Here is a 17421-nt window from a genome sequence, read left to right on the forward strand (position 1 = left end):
CGGCTACGAGGGTGTAAGATCCTGCAACATAAGGCAGTAAAAAAATCTATGACCTCTAGGAAAGAGAACAGCTTGTTGAGCAGACAGCTACCAATGCTTTGAGACAGATACTGTCGATGTCCGTCTCCCTTGAAAAAGTGAACAAATACAATATTTCGGATATCTCGGTTATATTGAAGTTACGTCTAAACAAAAGAATACAGCATGTTCTTTGATGAAATCTGGGTCATTTCCCTAGCCGGTAGGACCATGGGGTATAGCCTAATTAGTTTTAATAAAAAGCAGCAGCTTGCATCAATCGCCAAAACAAATCTTCATTGCTTCCTAAACAATCAAAGAACATTACATTTGCCATGGCATTAAACACTTACAGAGTTCTCATTGTTGTGGCATGCATTGGCTCAGCCTCCTCCAAGGACTGTCTTTATGATGTTTTGTTAAGACAGTTCGGCAGCGTATCAGTGGAGGTTTATCACATGACGCCGTCAGCTGGTGTCAGTCACGTGACTAGCAAAATAGAAGACGCCGGGCAGTTTCCAAAGTGCATTAGCAATTCATAGTACAGCTGACTCCAGCATTTCTGGCACCTCTTGTACATTAATATCATGCATAATGCTATGGAAACTAATATTTATCCAAGATCTATGAAACTCAGTATTGCATCAGCATTGCCCACACTGTCATACTATTGAAGAAGACATACAAAATCAAGGTCAACGACATCTTGGTGATTTATAATATAAATTTATTGCAGAAACACCTTGCCATCAGTGGCATGACAAAAAACAATAAGTAATAAAAAAATGCAACATAGAACATAATAATAATAATACTTTTCAACAGTAATCATTCACACATGACTGTGTGTTCTCAATTGTCCTCCATCCTCCACTCACTTCGTCCTCAAAAAGCATTGGAGGAGAATATGTAAGGGGAGGAAACTAGATCTTCTCCTCCAATGCGTTTTCAGTAGGATGTGAGTGGAGGAGCGAGGAGAGGACGCGTGGAGTTGTGTTCCTAACAAGTGAGAAAACGCTCTGGTGTCTGGCTCAGTGGTCATCCTGGAAGTAGTAGTCCTCTTCCTCCCCACTGTCATCTGAAGCGGACTCCTTGTCAGGAAACATCTCCCACACAACAAACGAATCATTCTCCTCTGAAAGAGGAGTACATGAGATTAAGTTTAAAAAGATTCCTTCCAAATTACAGATTATGTACGCTTATATTGGGATCATAAATCATTCTTGTTTTCTACTTTTGTAGTGTGTGTCTAGGAACTGGTTTAATTCAAGTACACTGCAATCCAGTTTGACATATCATGAATAAAGCAGACTGTAAAAGGATACATACCATCCCCACTGCATCTTCTCATCACCCGTTTCACTGATGGAGTTGGTATGTCGTTCTGAGACAATTACAAATAAAATCAATAAATAATTAAATACATTCTATACAGCAACATGAGCTCTTTCGGTAGATTCCTGATGGAACTTCTGTTGGCAAGTCTGTGAGTTTCTCTGCAATATTCATTCACAAACACAAACCTTGGCAGACGGGGCTTGTTGAGGAACCTTGATTCGGCCTTTCTTCAATCTTTTCTGAAGCTGGAAGAGGTATTTGTCATTGTCGTTTCTAAAACAGGAGAGAAGAAAAAGTTCAGATTTATTGGCTCAGTATTGTCTCCCCATTGCCTCAGTACTCTCTTCCCATTGGCTCAGTGACTTAGTAGTCTCTCCCTATTAGCTCAGATACTAAGTACTCTATTGCCCATGACATAATGGCCCTGAAACAAACACTAGCTCCTTTTACCCTGAACAACTTATGTAGATCTGAAAGGATTGGATAGGTATAATCAGAATGGTAGTAGCTCCACCATGCCCTCCAATTGAATTGAATCTTTTTGACCACCATGATTCCGTCTGATCCATCGATTCTTTACAAATCTACTCAAGTATGGAGGGAGTAGTAGGGGCTTGGGGTTGTCTCTGAACAGGGTCATTGATAAACAAAGCTAAATCGCTCTGGCAGGACCAAACATCTCAGTGGGTCCCAGCTCTGTCGTCACCCGTCGATGGGGCCCATCATGCCAGGGGTGATGTGGAGGCACTTGGGGGTCTTCACGGCTGGGAAGCCTGCGGTAGTGGGGGTCTGGGGGTCGTACTCCCCCGACTGAGTAAACACCTGATCTTTTCTAGTGGGAGACACTGTAGGTAACTATGTCGGGGGGGGGGGGGGGGAGAGAGCGAGAGCACACATTCAGTTCATCATCCACCACATTTATAACAATGAACAGTGTAAACAAAAAAAATAACATTTTGTAAATACTAGGACAAGCAAATATAAGATCTGAAAATAAAACGAATAATGAATAAAAGCCAGCACACAGAATCTGCTTCTCGCAAGTGCTTCATTCCACCAAACAACGTTTCAACCAAAAGGTAGCCTTCGCCAGGTCGGCTTTTCTTCATTATTTGATCACTCTTTATTTGGCCCAGTACTGGTAAATAAGTGAAGGATGTGCACATCTATTTTTTGATAACTGACAAAACCAAAACGGATGTGCCAGTGTGCACTGTAGACCCACCTTGACCCGTTTGTTCTGCATGGGTGAACTGCTGAAGATGTCGTCGTGGTTGTCTTTCGGCATGTGGTCCAGGAAGTTGCGTACCTGCTGTTTCCTCTTCAGAGTGCCCACTTTGGCAGTTATCTTGGGTGCCTCCATAACTACGATTCAACAAATAAATATGACATTTGTTATAAATTCTCACCAATCACCTCACCAAACCAGGTGTTTGTTGTGTTTTTCTCTTTGTTGAAGTAGACAGTTTTACCTGGCTGCTCCTTCTGGGGAGCTTCTTTCTTGTTCTTCTTCTTCTTGGCCTTCGTGGTGACCTGCGCACTCATGGTGACCTTTGGACCCGTCTGGGCAGTGTGCTGCTCCTGACACTCCTCAGCCGAACGTGTACCCACCTCCATGGCAACATTCAACCAGAAGCTACTCATGTTCTTGGGAAGCGAGGTCACAGCCCTGAAAACACACAAAAACACAGGTGCAGACACGCTGGATGTTGAGAAACTCTATATTTCACTCTTAAAACTCCTGTACAAATAGTACACTGCAATCAGGATATTCTAAGCCAATACAAACATCAGTGGAAACCTACTGGTGCAGTCTGGCTAGCTCTGCCACTGTCCACTGGGCAGCGTCCTCCACCTCCTCCTCCTGCAGACCCACTCTGCTTACAGCTTTACCATTCTTTCCTTTGGTGGTTTTCTTATGGGGCTTTGGGGGAGCACTGTTTTTTTTACCACCCCTTGGTTTCGGAGTGTTGACCCTCTTCCGTACTTCCACCGTGCTACAGTCCTCCGGAGAAGTCAACAGCTGACTCGATTCCGCCTCGGAATGTTCTAGAATCCTTCGTGGCGTCATCCTACCCTGCGGCAAGGCGGACCCTGCTGACCGGAGAGCCTTGACCCTGGGCTTTCTACTGACAGTGAAGTCATCATCAGACTGGGCAGACTCCCCTCCGGTGTCATGACGACCCCCGCCCTGGGCGACAGGTGTAGAGACATGCTGGGAAAGGAGGAGGATGATGAGTGTCATTCAGAACCACATTCTTTATTTAGCCATGTTAAAAGCATGACACGTGTCTTCTCTGTGATTAGCACCACGGACAATAGACCAAACAATGTGGGAGACATCAAAACCCACACAAAGTATCAATTTTCCGCCCTGCATCGAGAAGACAACCCCCATGTGTCATGCATTTGTCTGTCCTGAGTGAGACAACGGAGCAGAGGCTTACGGAGTTACAGACGGAGATGTCGTAGCCCTCGTGGATGGTGACGTTCATGTCTCCGTCCAGGATGACCCTCCCTCCTCGCCAGTACTCCAGTGGAGCCTTGAGGACCCGGCCGCTCCGGGACACCTTGGCAGCACCGCTGTTCAGAGTTGTGTTAGCGGTGCTAATGGCCGCAGCTGGATGACAACACAGACGGAAAAGGAACTATAAATAGCTATCTTTATACATCTTTATTTTTTTAGGGCCCAGGGTGCACAGCTCCAGGGAGGGACTGATCTCAACCTGAGAAACCAGGTGTGTATATAGCAAGATTCTTTTTATTTGATGGTATCCTTTTACGCATGCACTCTCCCTGTCAATCACAACGGGGTAAACGAAAACCAGCAACACTGCGAAACTGCGCGGCCTGAGTTCTGTACCCCAGACTTAACCTTGACATCAGCAGACCCCAGCAGCAGGTTAAATACAGCGAGGCCTCTGATGGTGCCGTGGTACTCACGTGTCCTCTGAGTACTTGTCTTCTGGGGTTGAGAGGACTGCTGCTTCATATAGCGGTTATGACGCTTCTCAGCTGGTGCCTTGTCCTTACTCACCGTCTCCTGCCTGATGCTGTCTGCCTCCACGCTGCAGTTATCATAAACAAACAAGCAAACAATCAAAACAAAACAGAGATCAGTAATGGATGTGAACAGACATGACTCCAAGGTTGCATAAAGTATCATCAAATCTTCAAACAGACTGATCAAATTATTACACGATGACACGATTATTATGTTCAATACTTTGGGGAATGTTTCTGGTTCAGAGAAGACCTCATAACAACCTGTGTGGAGATTACAGAAGGACTGTTGGATCTTGGGCCTCTGCATAGCCGCTTTTGTGTACATATTTTATGTCTGGGTTTTAATGATTTGTATGACAGCTTTGCTTCTCGATTCTTGGCTTTATTTTGAAATGTAAACAAATATTTTGAAAATCAGAGGCACAACTTACCCTTTTGGCTCAGACAAATACTTCTGGTAATAGTCCTTCCAATGTTTGGGGAAGCCAAAGAAAAACTTCTTCAACAACCATCGTGGGAATGCTAGGAGACACAAACGGACATTTGTAACAGCATTACAAAAGCTCTATTGTGGCTGTGCAATTAAATAAACTTGATTCCTTTTTATTTACTACATTTGAGGTTTTATTTACCATGCATTAGTATCTACAGTCCTCAATTGTTCTCTGATTTTACTGTTTTAAACTCCCATGACTGTTATACTTTTATAATAGTTTTATAAGAGTTATCCTCTTATGTTTTGTCTCATTGTCTTTTGATTGTTTTTATTCATATTCCTGGAAAGTGCATTGTATTGCATCCATGTATGAATTGTGCTCAAAATCAAGTTTGATTTGATTTGATTTATCCCCAAGTGGGCCATTAATAATAGGTCGGCAGCGGTGACCTAAAAAACAACAAAAAACAGATGCAACACACACGACACAGGATACCACCACATAAATGCTAAATGTAATAAATGAATACCAAATCAAATCAGTTGAAACTTTATCTATAAAGCACATTTCACACAGACGCAATACAGTGTGCTTTACAGGAAGAACAAATAACAAATATGTAATGTGTAACAACATTTCTTTTAAATGAGCAAATTGCGACCGACCTGTCTTCCAGTCCTGGGCCATCTTCCCCACCAGGACGTAGGTACCACCTGACACGGTCTTCAGGACGTTACTGGACACTCTCTCTGTGATGACATTGCTGTGCCACGGCACACTATTGTCGCTGGAGGGGCGGAGGAGTAGAGAAAGGTTTTTAACAACACTATTGTCCACCATTTTGTCCTCCAAGAGTAGCTTAATACTTTTTACAAATATCTTGTGAAAGAGTAGAGGTCAGTCCCAAATCTGTACCCTGCATTCCTTGGCAACACAAGGATTTAAAAGCATGGGATTGGTGTGACAGTGCTACAAAGCTTTTGGGGAACTCATGCCTGTGCGATGGTGAGAGACAGTGAGGTCTACTTACACACGGTAACCATCAACATACAGGCCCATGCTGTTGCTCCTCAGTATCCACCCTCTCAGGTGAATCCCAGCTGCCTGTCAAACAACGCAGACAACAATGCTGTGAAACATGTCATCATAAACAACTTCTCTTTCCACCAGAGAGGAACCAGTCGTTAAAATCCTATACAATACAGAGAACTGTATGAACTTCCGTGGGGAATGTATTGGTGAGAAGGTGAGCGCCTCAACATCAGTGTCATCATGGTGAGCCAACCGAAGCCGCTGGTTCTCCTCCATGTCATCAACAGCCCAATGCTGCTGTCTTTTTAGCGGCGATTTAAAAACGCCTCCCTTTTCCTCTCCGACTCCGGAAAATACTTCGTTCTCTGTTTTGGTAGTCCCAGCATTCTCACAAACCTGATGTCTGCTCCGCACTTTAGCTTTCATCCTGGCTGGAGATTCGAAGGGAGCCCTGTTCATCAACTTGCCCGTTGTCTTCGCATTGAAGGTGGGGAAAAGAACCGGGTCCCCGCACACCAGAGACGCGTCCTCTGCCATGGTCGAGCTCATCTGACAGGGGGTGGTCGGGGCATGTTGTGGGGTTGAATGTATACCGGTGATGAAGACTCTGTCCGCGGATGGGTTGTGAATGAACCGATCGTGATCTGTCATTCTATTCCATATGAGAGAATACATTAGGGCTGATATCTATCTAGCCGGATAGCATTCTCCTCTATGCAGTCCTATGGACACCTAGGACTGCACAGGGAGGATGCTATCCGGCTAGTACAGTCAATAGTACCTATCCAGGTGGTTGCCAATAACATTGGACTAGCATGCTCCATTAGACGACTGGTCGGTTAGCTTGTTAGTTAGCTAGTGTAGCAAACCTAGAAACCAATCTGCAAATGTCGTAGATGGCCTGTTTTTTTTTATATGCTAAGGGTCATTGTCACTAGCAATATATACGACGACAATGAAAACTAGCAGCTTAAAACGAGTTAGCAAGCTAACAACACGTGTCCTTTCTGCGGACACGTCGGATAGCTAGCGTTAGCCATCAATCACGATTCACAGAACTCATGCATTTACATTGTGCCCTTATCGTAAACCTACTTATCTAGCTAACTAAAACAACATCAACAAAAACAAAACATGATAGAAACTCATCTCGAAGCAAATGTTACTCACACACCGCTGTAGCTAGTGATGGCAGTTTGACACTGAAGCTTCGATACGTGCTTCAAACACTGACCAACAATTTTATCGAAGCACTGCTTCGAAGCTTGCTTTGGTGCGAAAAAAATCACGTGACATATGACGTCCGAAGCAGCAACTGCTTCGTTGCCTGAATGAATCACCTGACTGGTTCGCGGTCCAATCAGGTGATTCACTGGCACTGCCTCGTCTCGATTCTGACAGGTGATAGGTTGCGACAGTTTTGAATTTGAGTGCCTCAACACTTTATAACCGCTCTAAACAATGCACAATTTGTGGATTGTCGTAGTAGGTGCGTTGTTGCTGGTATTGCGTTTGTATTCGCTGAGTGTTCTTCTTGTAATCTTTGAGTGTTCCCCATCCCACATAATCACCCCCTGCCATAGTTACACAAACACACCCAACCTATGCCATATTTTCCCCAGCACTCTCTCCTCAATAACACAATACACACATTCATCAATCTTTATTTGTAAATAGAACATGATATTCAGTCTTAGTGTGTGTGTGCATCAAAGAATTTCATCAAAGCAAAGATGCTGTAGCGAACGGCGTGGTAGAGCAGCTTGCCTTAAGCGGGTATCGAACTCGCAATCTTTCGCTTACAAACCGGCCGCGCTAGCCACAACACCAAGAGCGGTAACTCCCTTGGCGGAATTGCTAACGGGCCTTTCACAGGGTCGTTACAATAATTTAAATCCAAGGTTGATCAAAGCAAAGATGCTTCAGAACAAAAGATCTTTTCTACAAAAGTAAAGTAGTTTCTCCAACACTGCTCATTGAGGTGTGTGTGTTCGTGCGTGCGTGTAATTAAAAGCCTCCTGTCCACCAACTAGCCTGCCTAATTTGACTGCAGCCTTGCACTTCGCCAGGAGAGGTCACTGTAACTGAAGCTTTGAGTAATGAACCCATTTTCGAAACAATTGGCACAAGTGGTTCAGTGCTTCACAAAAGCTTCATTTGCCCATCACTAGCTGTAGCAAACTTATCTGGCTGTCGTTTTGAATTTCCCTCCAGAGGAATGTGATTGGCCGTCGAATCGTCGATTACCAAACGCGTCATTTCTGTAAACAACATCCTCCTGTCAGAAACATGCAGGAGCATGTGCTCCTACTACTAGATATTCCAACAAAAACAGTCATCTGTGTTCAAGAGCTAAATCATATACAATTAGAGAACATAGTTTGATAGTTGTATGTGCGTATTGTGCCGCTTTTTTTGTGTGCGATTGCCGAGAAAGAGAAAGATTAAAGTTACTCAAGTTAAAGTGCTTAGAAATGGCACTCATGTTAGAAGGACCACAGCTTCCCCCCGAGGTATGGGTCCACGTGTTTGGATTTCTGTCAATAGCAGACAAGATGAGTATTCGTTCGTGCTGCAAATGTTTCAAAAAACTGGTTGATCATTGGACTCTTTGGAAGGACAACACAGTGGTGCTTCGAAAGCTCTGCGCGTACAGCTCACAATTCTGGACGACTGTTAGAAATTATTTTTATAAAAACAGTTGCATCATAATGCTCAATAGCAGACGAGTAAATAAAGCTATTCAGTTCTTTATTTAGGGTGATTAAATTTACTAATTGTATTTGATATTCCATATGCAAATCAATTGAATTAATATGTTTTTTAATCATCTGAAATTTACTAATGTGATGGCCTGTTGAGATGAATCAAGCATTAAATGAGATGAATCAAGCATTAGTTCCATGGTACGTTGGATTAATACATGAAGAGGTAAGGGTCAGGTCATCAAGATAGATGCTGCAACACACACATAACTTAAGAATGATGTAATGGAAAATATTAGGCTAGGACAGGACAAATCAGAGTAGGTGTATGTTTTCTTCAGCAGGTCAACTCGTTCCCCAGAGGGAACGGACCGGCGATATCTCTACCTGGAACGGATCGAGTGTCAGGGGCTGGGACCGGCCTAAAACACCAACGAGAGGAGAGCCAAGTCTAAACCGCGGCTCCTCCCCAACCAAATAGCCAATCACAATCATTCTGTTTACTGTAAAATGCCTTGTTTGACTGTTTGAATGCATCCATTTTTGGAAGGTTGGTTACAGATTAACAGCTTGCTGACTGTGATTTTCTTCGCCAAAAGTGGTCCTTGTACAAGTCTAGAATTTTGACATATAAATAAATAGCTAAAAGTAAGAAGTAGTTTGTCTTCTCTTCAAATAAAGAACACGTTTTCCCACACGACCCTTCGCCGCAGAAGGACCGACTCTGTTGTGGTACACAGAGCAAGTACGAAGGAGTGGGAACAGCTTGCCATCTCGCTCCCTATGCTTTCCACTATAGTCATAGACGATTGCTCCAAATTAAAAGCTCTTGAAATGATAAAGCAATTTAAGAACTTAAAGAGGAGGTCCTCTCACAGGAGGTCCTCGTCTCCCAGGAGTCTCTGGTGACGTTCTTGAGCATCTGCGCAAATTGACTCATTTCAGCGTTTGCCACTTTCATCTAGACTATTATACTCAAAGATTGGATCTAATTCGAGCTGTCTCAAAGCTGTCTCACCTGACTTCGCTCTCCTACCACGGTGGGGACAAAGCGGTCCCTATCCCTAAGCAGACGTTCCATGCTATGCTAAACTGCTTACCGAACCTGAAGCATCTGTCATTGAAACTGGGGATATATTACAATGGCACTCTACCGGATGACTATTTCAGCCCGTCTGAATCAAGTAAGGCGGCACAGGCAATTACAACCAAATCATGCCTTTTCGTGATTGTATTACTGAGATGACTAAATCAACTCTCTATTACTGATAGTCCCTCACTCCCCCCCCCCCCACACACACACAACTATTTTAGTCCCTCTAAGGTCTAAATGAAATTTCACTTGTAAAACAAAATAAACTACATTATAAGGAACAAATAAAACAGTTCCCCAGTCCATTACCCTCGCTCAATATGCACTCTCCTCTTGTTTCTGTAGTGCAGGACCTGTACAGAAATACTAGTGAAACCACACAATTGTGTCTCATTACAGTGTGTGTACATCATACTTAGTTGATATGGCAGGTTATGCTGCATCTCAGATGTCATTGTATTGCAGAGGCTGGTAGAGGTACTCATTTGAGGATTAGCTCATTGTAATGCATGGAATGAACTAATCCCGTCCTCCGATTCCTACCTCCACCAACCTCCACTGGTCTCAGATGTCATTGTATGGTGCTGGGGCGGTAACAACACAATCTATCTCTAAGACACACAGGGTGGTGGACTAGGCTTGATCAGTCTGGAGCTTGTGAACTACATGGACCCCACTCTATCCCAGGGAGCCCTGTGTGGCCTGTCTTCCCTGCAGAGCCTTACTGTGGAGTACAGAGACATGAAGAGTCACAATGGCCTTTCTTCTGAGCCAGTCATCTGTCATCTGAAAACATGGTTGAGGACACTTCCTCAACTGTCAGTTCTCAAGATTGCAGGTGAGTACTAGGCTACTTGAATGATTTGCATGGGTATCAACTGTCATCAGATTAGCACCTGCTGGACCACTAGCCTGAGCAGACCTCGATGCACTGTGCTGTACGTGAGGTCACATGGGTTTGTCTCCTATGGAACAAAGTCGTCTTGCGCACAGCCTTAAATTTAGTCAATCTCTGGTTGTAATAACTCACATAGTACGTTGTAGGGGAGGCTGGTGAAGGCAGAAATTGGAGGACAGGCATGGAATGGAATGGCTCATTGTATTGAATGGAATGAGGGATGGTATCAAACACGCATGTGCCGTCCTCCGATTTCTACCACCACCAGCCTCCACTGCTTTAGTATACTATGAAAGTCGAGGATTTATCAACAAGTAAAGCCTGGAACAAGAATCAGTGTTATGTAGTCGATGCAGTGGTTTGAAAGGGAGGGTGACCCACAGAGTTGGATCTCCAGCTAATAGGCTACACGGCTGTCTTTCTTTTTGTCGGTTTCTCCAGAAGGCAGTCCTGTCAGTATGTATGCAGACTCACTCCCTGAGTCATTGACCAGTTTGACCATGAAGAACGTAGTGGTGGATTCAAATGACATGAGGACTCTAGGAAGACGTTCGCCAGGTCTCCTGCATCTTCACTTTGATACAAGTAACCGCTGCTGGGGCAACAGCTGCACTGGCAAGATCCCCAAACAGTTCCCCCAGCTTAGGACCCTAAAGACACGGTGAGATGTTCGATGCACTACAGTATAGTCTACATGTTGTTATCTGAATACTCTGTGGTCAGGTTTTCTTTGTTTGTTTTTAGCTTTGTAGAACTAAGGTCATTTCAGTGCATTGTAGGCGCTGGACACAATGATGCTAGCGCTACCAGGAAAACTCTCACCAGGGCCAATAAGATATTCAGCAGCTTATGTACAGTGCCCTGTGTAAGTCATGGGACAGTGAAGCATTTTTCCTTTTGGCTCTACTCTCCAAAAGTTTGGATTTGAAATCAAACAATGACTATAAGGTTAAAGGGTTATTTGAGGATATTGGTGTACGTATTGTTTTCACCATTCAGAAATTACACCACTTTTTATGTATAGTCCCCCTCCCATTACTTACGCAGGACACTGTGGATTTTCAAATTGACTTATTTATATGATTCAGGCCGGTTTAGTGATGGCTTTTTTCTTCGTCTACTCTTTCAGACACTGTGGCGTACCAGAGGAAGACTTCTTAAGCCTCCACCGGTTGAAGCATCTGGAGCGGTTAGAGGTCCTGGATGCTGACTCTGAACCCAGCCCACTCCTGTTGGCCCTGACACGCCAGCTGCAGGTCCTGTCCAACCACAGGATCCACGTGGACCACTCCCGACGCCCACAAGATCCATTAGCCTGCAACTGTACTCACTTCTAATGCTGAATCCCAAATCAAGCCCAAGCTCCTACCCTGTATGCACATGTGGAGATCATCAGATTGAATTACTAAGTATTGGGCAAAAGAGCATGGAAAGAACTGTTCCTGTCCTGCCCTTCAAGTGTGTCAATTCTCTAGGAATCATCAAGATGGCCAAAATGCTCTAGCCAATCAGGGGGGTAATATAGTGGTGGCGGGCTAGGGGTCAGTTTGGGATTGGACACACAAGAAGAGGATGTGACCTCAAGCACACTGTGACCCTCATTCTCAGGCAGCATGTGTTCCATTTGTGATATGGAATTGCTCTCGCCTCATTCCAGGTCTTTCTAAAGTCGCAATACGCTTGTCATTGTTGACACCATCTCGGCGAGTACAGAATGAGGAAACAGACAAGATGATGAGAGAAGGAGACACTGTAGGTTCTGTATCTCTGAGGTCCAAGCTGTGTACAGCAGTGGAGGCTGCAGTGTGTGTTTGATACCATTCCTCATTCCATTCCATGCATTACAATGAGACTGTCTTCCAATTTCTACCTCCACCAGCCTCCCCTGGTGTACAGCAAACTACAAACAATTGATATGTTAAAATGATGTGCCGCTGGACTGTTGATGAATGAACACATTATGCCTTAATGTATACTGTAATATTCCTTGAACACTGGGATATACTGTCACGGAAGAAACAGTTTTTCACAACAACAACAAAAACATTGATAAGAGATATGAGGTTCTATACATGTTTTATATCTTTCAAACTTTTGAAACATGATTGTGCCAGCGTCTCCTTTCCAGAGAGATTTTATTTTGCAGCTTGTCACTTACACCTCCCTGCATATACATTATTCTCTATAATAGAGAAAAGAACTCTAGGTTTAACACACCTGAGGTTCCAGCTTAGGTAGTCATGGGTACCATTACGAATATATAGTCTTCAACATCTTCACAGAGGTCACTTATCTAATGCAATCTTTTACTGAGCTGCCCCAAGAGGGCAGTAAACCCACACACAGCACTCTGCCACGCCATTCATTCCTCCTCTCGGAGCTCTTGGCTTTGCTACTGTTGTACTAGTCTAGAGAGAGACTACAGTCAGGAGACGAATGTCCAAAACTGCATCCAATCATGAGCCTGAAGGCACTCCTACAAGGTTTTCCTACTCGCAGCCCATGTTGGAAATGGAAATGTAGTTTATTTGTTTATCTGGATCCCCATTAGCTGCTGCGCATGAGGCCAGTACTCTTCCTGGGGTCCACATAGAACATAAAACACATGACACAGAGTACAGAACAGCTAGAGACAGAACAGTTATATCCAAGACAACAACATAAATGTACAAGAACATAACATAATATGACATGATGTGAGATTACAACAGATGAGGATGGGTGGTATAAGAACAAATGTATGCATGTTCTTCTCAATTTATGAGTTTTTTTTATTAAGTTTTGTTTACAGGTTAGTTTGTCCCCAGTTAACTATGAACGACCAGCCGGAAGTTAAATTGTAGAACGTATGCCCTTCACCGCTTCAGTTCTCTTCAGGCAATCGAGCCTTGACACCACAAGGGCATCCCAGGGATCATAGACTTAGAACCCATTCTGTTCACACTGTTCTATCCATTAGGTATTCTATATCACTTCAAAAGCACTCCAATGCATTAATGTCAGAGTTATGACTTCCCCAACTGGGAGCTATGAGTTCCCGATAACCCAATGAAAAATACCATAAAACCTCCCACATCCCAGTTCTCCAGCCTGTGTGCACTTGTGCACTACCCCGGTACTTTATCTGGAGGTAAAAGGGCTTTTACACAAATCGTATGCTTTTATAATCCAAGTGGGGAAGAGCACAATTTAGTAGTAAGTGCATACTTCAGAGAAAAAGGTGGATAACTTATTCTGTCTCTATACCTAAATGTCTGTATACAACATGAAATACATTTCAAATAAATTGTAAAAACCTGATAACGAGAAGTTCATCAGACTCACTCAGTGAAGAGGCTCCTCTCAACTTTTTTGCTGAAAAGGTCAATTTTAAGGTAGTTAGTTTCTATTCCACAGGGGTTCAGCAAAAATGTGGCGCAAAACCCCTCATGAGAGGTTTATGGTTCCTTGAAGCTATGACATACTGTATCTACCATCCGGCAAGATCAAAGCATCCATCACACTATAGGAAGCTACAAGGACAACATGTCTTCACACCATGAAGCCACAGAGAGAGAGAGGGGAAATAACCCTTGTTCAGATAACCCACAGACGATGCATCAAACGCTCGGGACAATACACACGTATGTCCTAACATCCCCAGAGCACTGCCATAACGGTGGTATCACTTCCTCTGGACATCTTTAAAGGCTATAACTGAGCAGGAGGGTCACCTTTCACCGGTGGTATTCATGGCAAGATGAAAGAAAGAGATTGGAATTGGAATTTCAAAGGAAAGGGAAAAAAGGGAGTAAGAGAGGAGAGAAGCCAGGTCAGTTGTTTGAGTACACTGTGTGCAGAGTATGAAGGATCAAACCCATGCAGGGAGGCTGGTGGAGGTAGAAATCAGAGGACGGGCTCATTGTAATCATTCCACGTGTTTGATACCTTTCCTCATTCCACATGTTTGATACCATTCCGTATTCCACATGTTTGATACCATTCTGTATTCCACATTCCGCATTCCATTCCATGCATTACAATGAGTCTCCCAAAAACGGGGGTTTAAACACATTATTTCAGTTTTGCAATGTGGTAGCAGAACTCTTTGTAAGTGTCTGCCATCTATGCTTTTAGAAACTTTAACTTGAAGCTCACCAGCAAAACCAATTTAAGGATGTGCCTGCATGGCGTATGAATGAGATCTCTTCACGACTCAACACATGACAAAATGATTTGTTTGTGTGTTATAATAGTCCAACCACTTGCATTTCGACATGGGGGGGAATCTGTTGCATCTCCTTTGTAGGTCTACTAATAGCCAGTGAGTCCGTGATTTTTCGTGTTTTTATTTTTGTTTTTTTTCCCCTCCCATCCTGTAGCCTACTCGCGCCCCACCGGTTGAGAACCACTGTGCTGGATGAACATAATTTAGTGTTTCCCATTCATTTCTTATGGCTGGTCATTTTTGACGGGAAACACCACAGGTGTAACAAAGTTGACAAAACCACTCAAAATTCAATGAAAGTGGTGATCAGCAATGTTCAAATGCCTAGTGTGGAGGATATCATGAGATCCTGAGGCAATCAAATGAAAAACACAATATTTACAGTGCTACTGTATCAACTAGCTACAGTCAATCACACTGCTACTGTATATACTAGCTACAGTCAATCACACTGCAACTTTATAAACTAGCTACTGTCCCACTGCTACACTATATGAACTAGCTACATTCAATAACACTGCCACTGTATGAACTAGCTACAGTCAATCACACTGCTACTGTATGAACTAGCTACAGTCAATCACACTTCTACTGTATGAACTAGCTACAGTCAATCACACTTCTACTGTATGAACTAGCTACAGTCAATCAAACTGCTACTGTATGAACTAGCTACAGTCAATCACACTGCTACTGTATAAACTAGCTACAATCAATCACACTGCTACTGTATTAACTAGCTACACTCCCAATGATACACTATATTAACTAGCGACAGTAGCTAGTTCATACAGTTGCAGTGTGACTGACTGTTGCTAGAACTATCTACAATCACGTGACTACTGTATGAACTAGCTACAGTCAATCACACTGCTACTGTATAAACTAGCTACAGTCAATCACACTGCTACTGTATGAACTAGCTCCAGTCAATCACACTCCTACTGTATGAACTAGCTACAGTCCCAATGATACACTATATTAACTAGCGACTTTAACTATTTCATACAGTAGCAGTTTGACTGACTGTCGCTAGAACTATCTACAATTACATGACTACTGTATGAACTAGCTACAGTCAATCACACTTCTACTGTATGAACTAGCTACAGTCAATCACACTGCTACTGTATGTACTAGCTACAGTCAATCACAATGTTACTATATGAACTAGCTACAGTCAATCACACTTCTACTGTATGAACTAGCTACAATCAATCACAATGTTACTTTATAAACTAGCTACAGTCAATCACACTGCTACTGTATAAACTAGCTACATTCCCAATGATACACTATATTAACTAGCTACAGTCAATCACAATGTTACTATATGAACTAGCTACAGTCAATCACACTGCTACTATATGAACTAGCTACAGTCAATCACACTGCTACTGTATGAACTAGCTACAGTCAATCACACTTCTACTGTATGAACTAGCTACAATCAATCACAATGTTACTTTATAAACTAGCTACAGTCAATCACACTGCTACTGTATAAACTAGCTACATTCCCAATGATACACTATATTAACTAGCTACAGTCAATCACAATGTTACTATATGAACTAGCTACAGTCAATCACACTGCTACTGTATGAACTAGCTACAGTCAATCACACTTCTACTGTATGAACTAGCTACAATCAATCACAATGTTACTTTATAAACTAGCTACAGTCAATCACACTGCTACTGTATAAACTAGCTACATTCCCAATGATACACTATATTAACTAGCTACAGTCAATCACAATGTTACTATATGAACTAGCTACAGTCAATCACACTGCTACTATATGAACTAGCTACAGTCAATCACACTGCTACTGTATGAACTAGCTACAGTCAATCACACTTCTACTGTATGAACTAGCTACAATCAATCACAATGTTACTTTATAAACTAGCTACAGTCAATCACACTGCTACTGTATGAACTAGCTACATTCCCAATGATACACTATATTAACTAGCTACAGTCAATCACAATGTTACTATATGAACTAGCTACAGTCAATCACACTTCTACTGTATGAACTAGCTACAATCAATCACACTGCTACTGTATGAACTCGCTACAGTCAATCACACTGCTACTGTATAAACTAGCTACATTCCCAATGATACACTATATTAACTAGCGACTTTAGCTATTTCATACAGTAGCAGTTTGACTGACTGTCGCTAGAACTATCTACAATCACATGACTACTGTATGAACTCGCTACGGTCAATCACACTGCTACTGTATGAACTCGCTACAGTCAATCACACTGCTACTGTATAAACTAGCTACAGTCAATCACACTGCTACTGTATAAACTAGCTACATTCATTCACACTGCTACTGTATAAACTAGCTACAGTCCCAATGCTACTGTATGATCTAGCTACAGTCAATCACACTGCTACTGTATGAACTAGCTACAGTCCCAATGCTACTGTATGATCTAGCTACAGTCAATCACACTGCTACTGTATAAACTAGCTACAGTCAATCACACTGCTACTGTATGAACTAGCTACAGTCCCAATGATACACTATATTAACTAGCTACAGTCAATCACACTGCTACCGTATGAACTACCTACAGTCCCAATGCTACTGTATGAACTAGCTACAGTAGCTAGTTCATACAGTAGCAGTGTGACTGACTGTTGCTAACAGAAACATGTAG

Source organism: Argentina silus, assembly GCF_951799395.1.
Source record: "Argentina silus genome assembly, chromosome: Y".
NCBI lineage: Eukaryota > Metazoa > Chordata > Actinopteri > Argentiniformes > Argentinidae > Argentina > Argentina silus.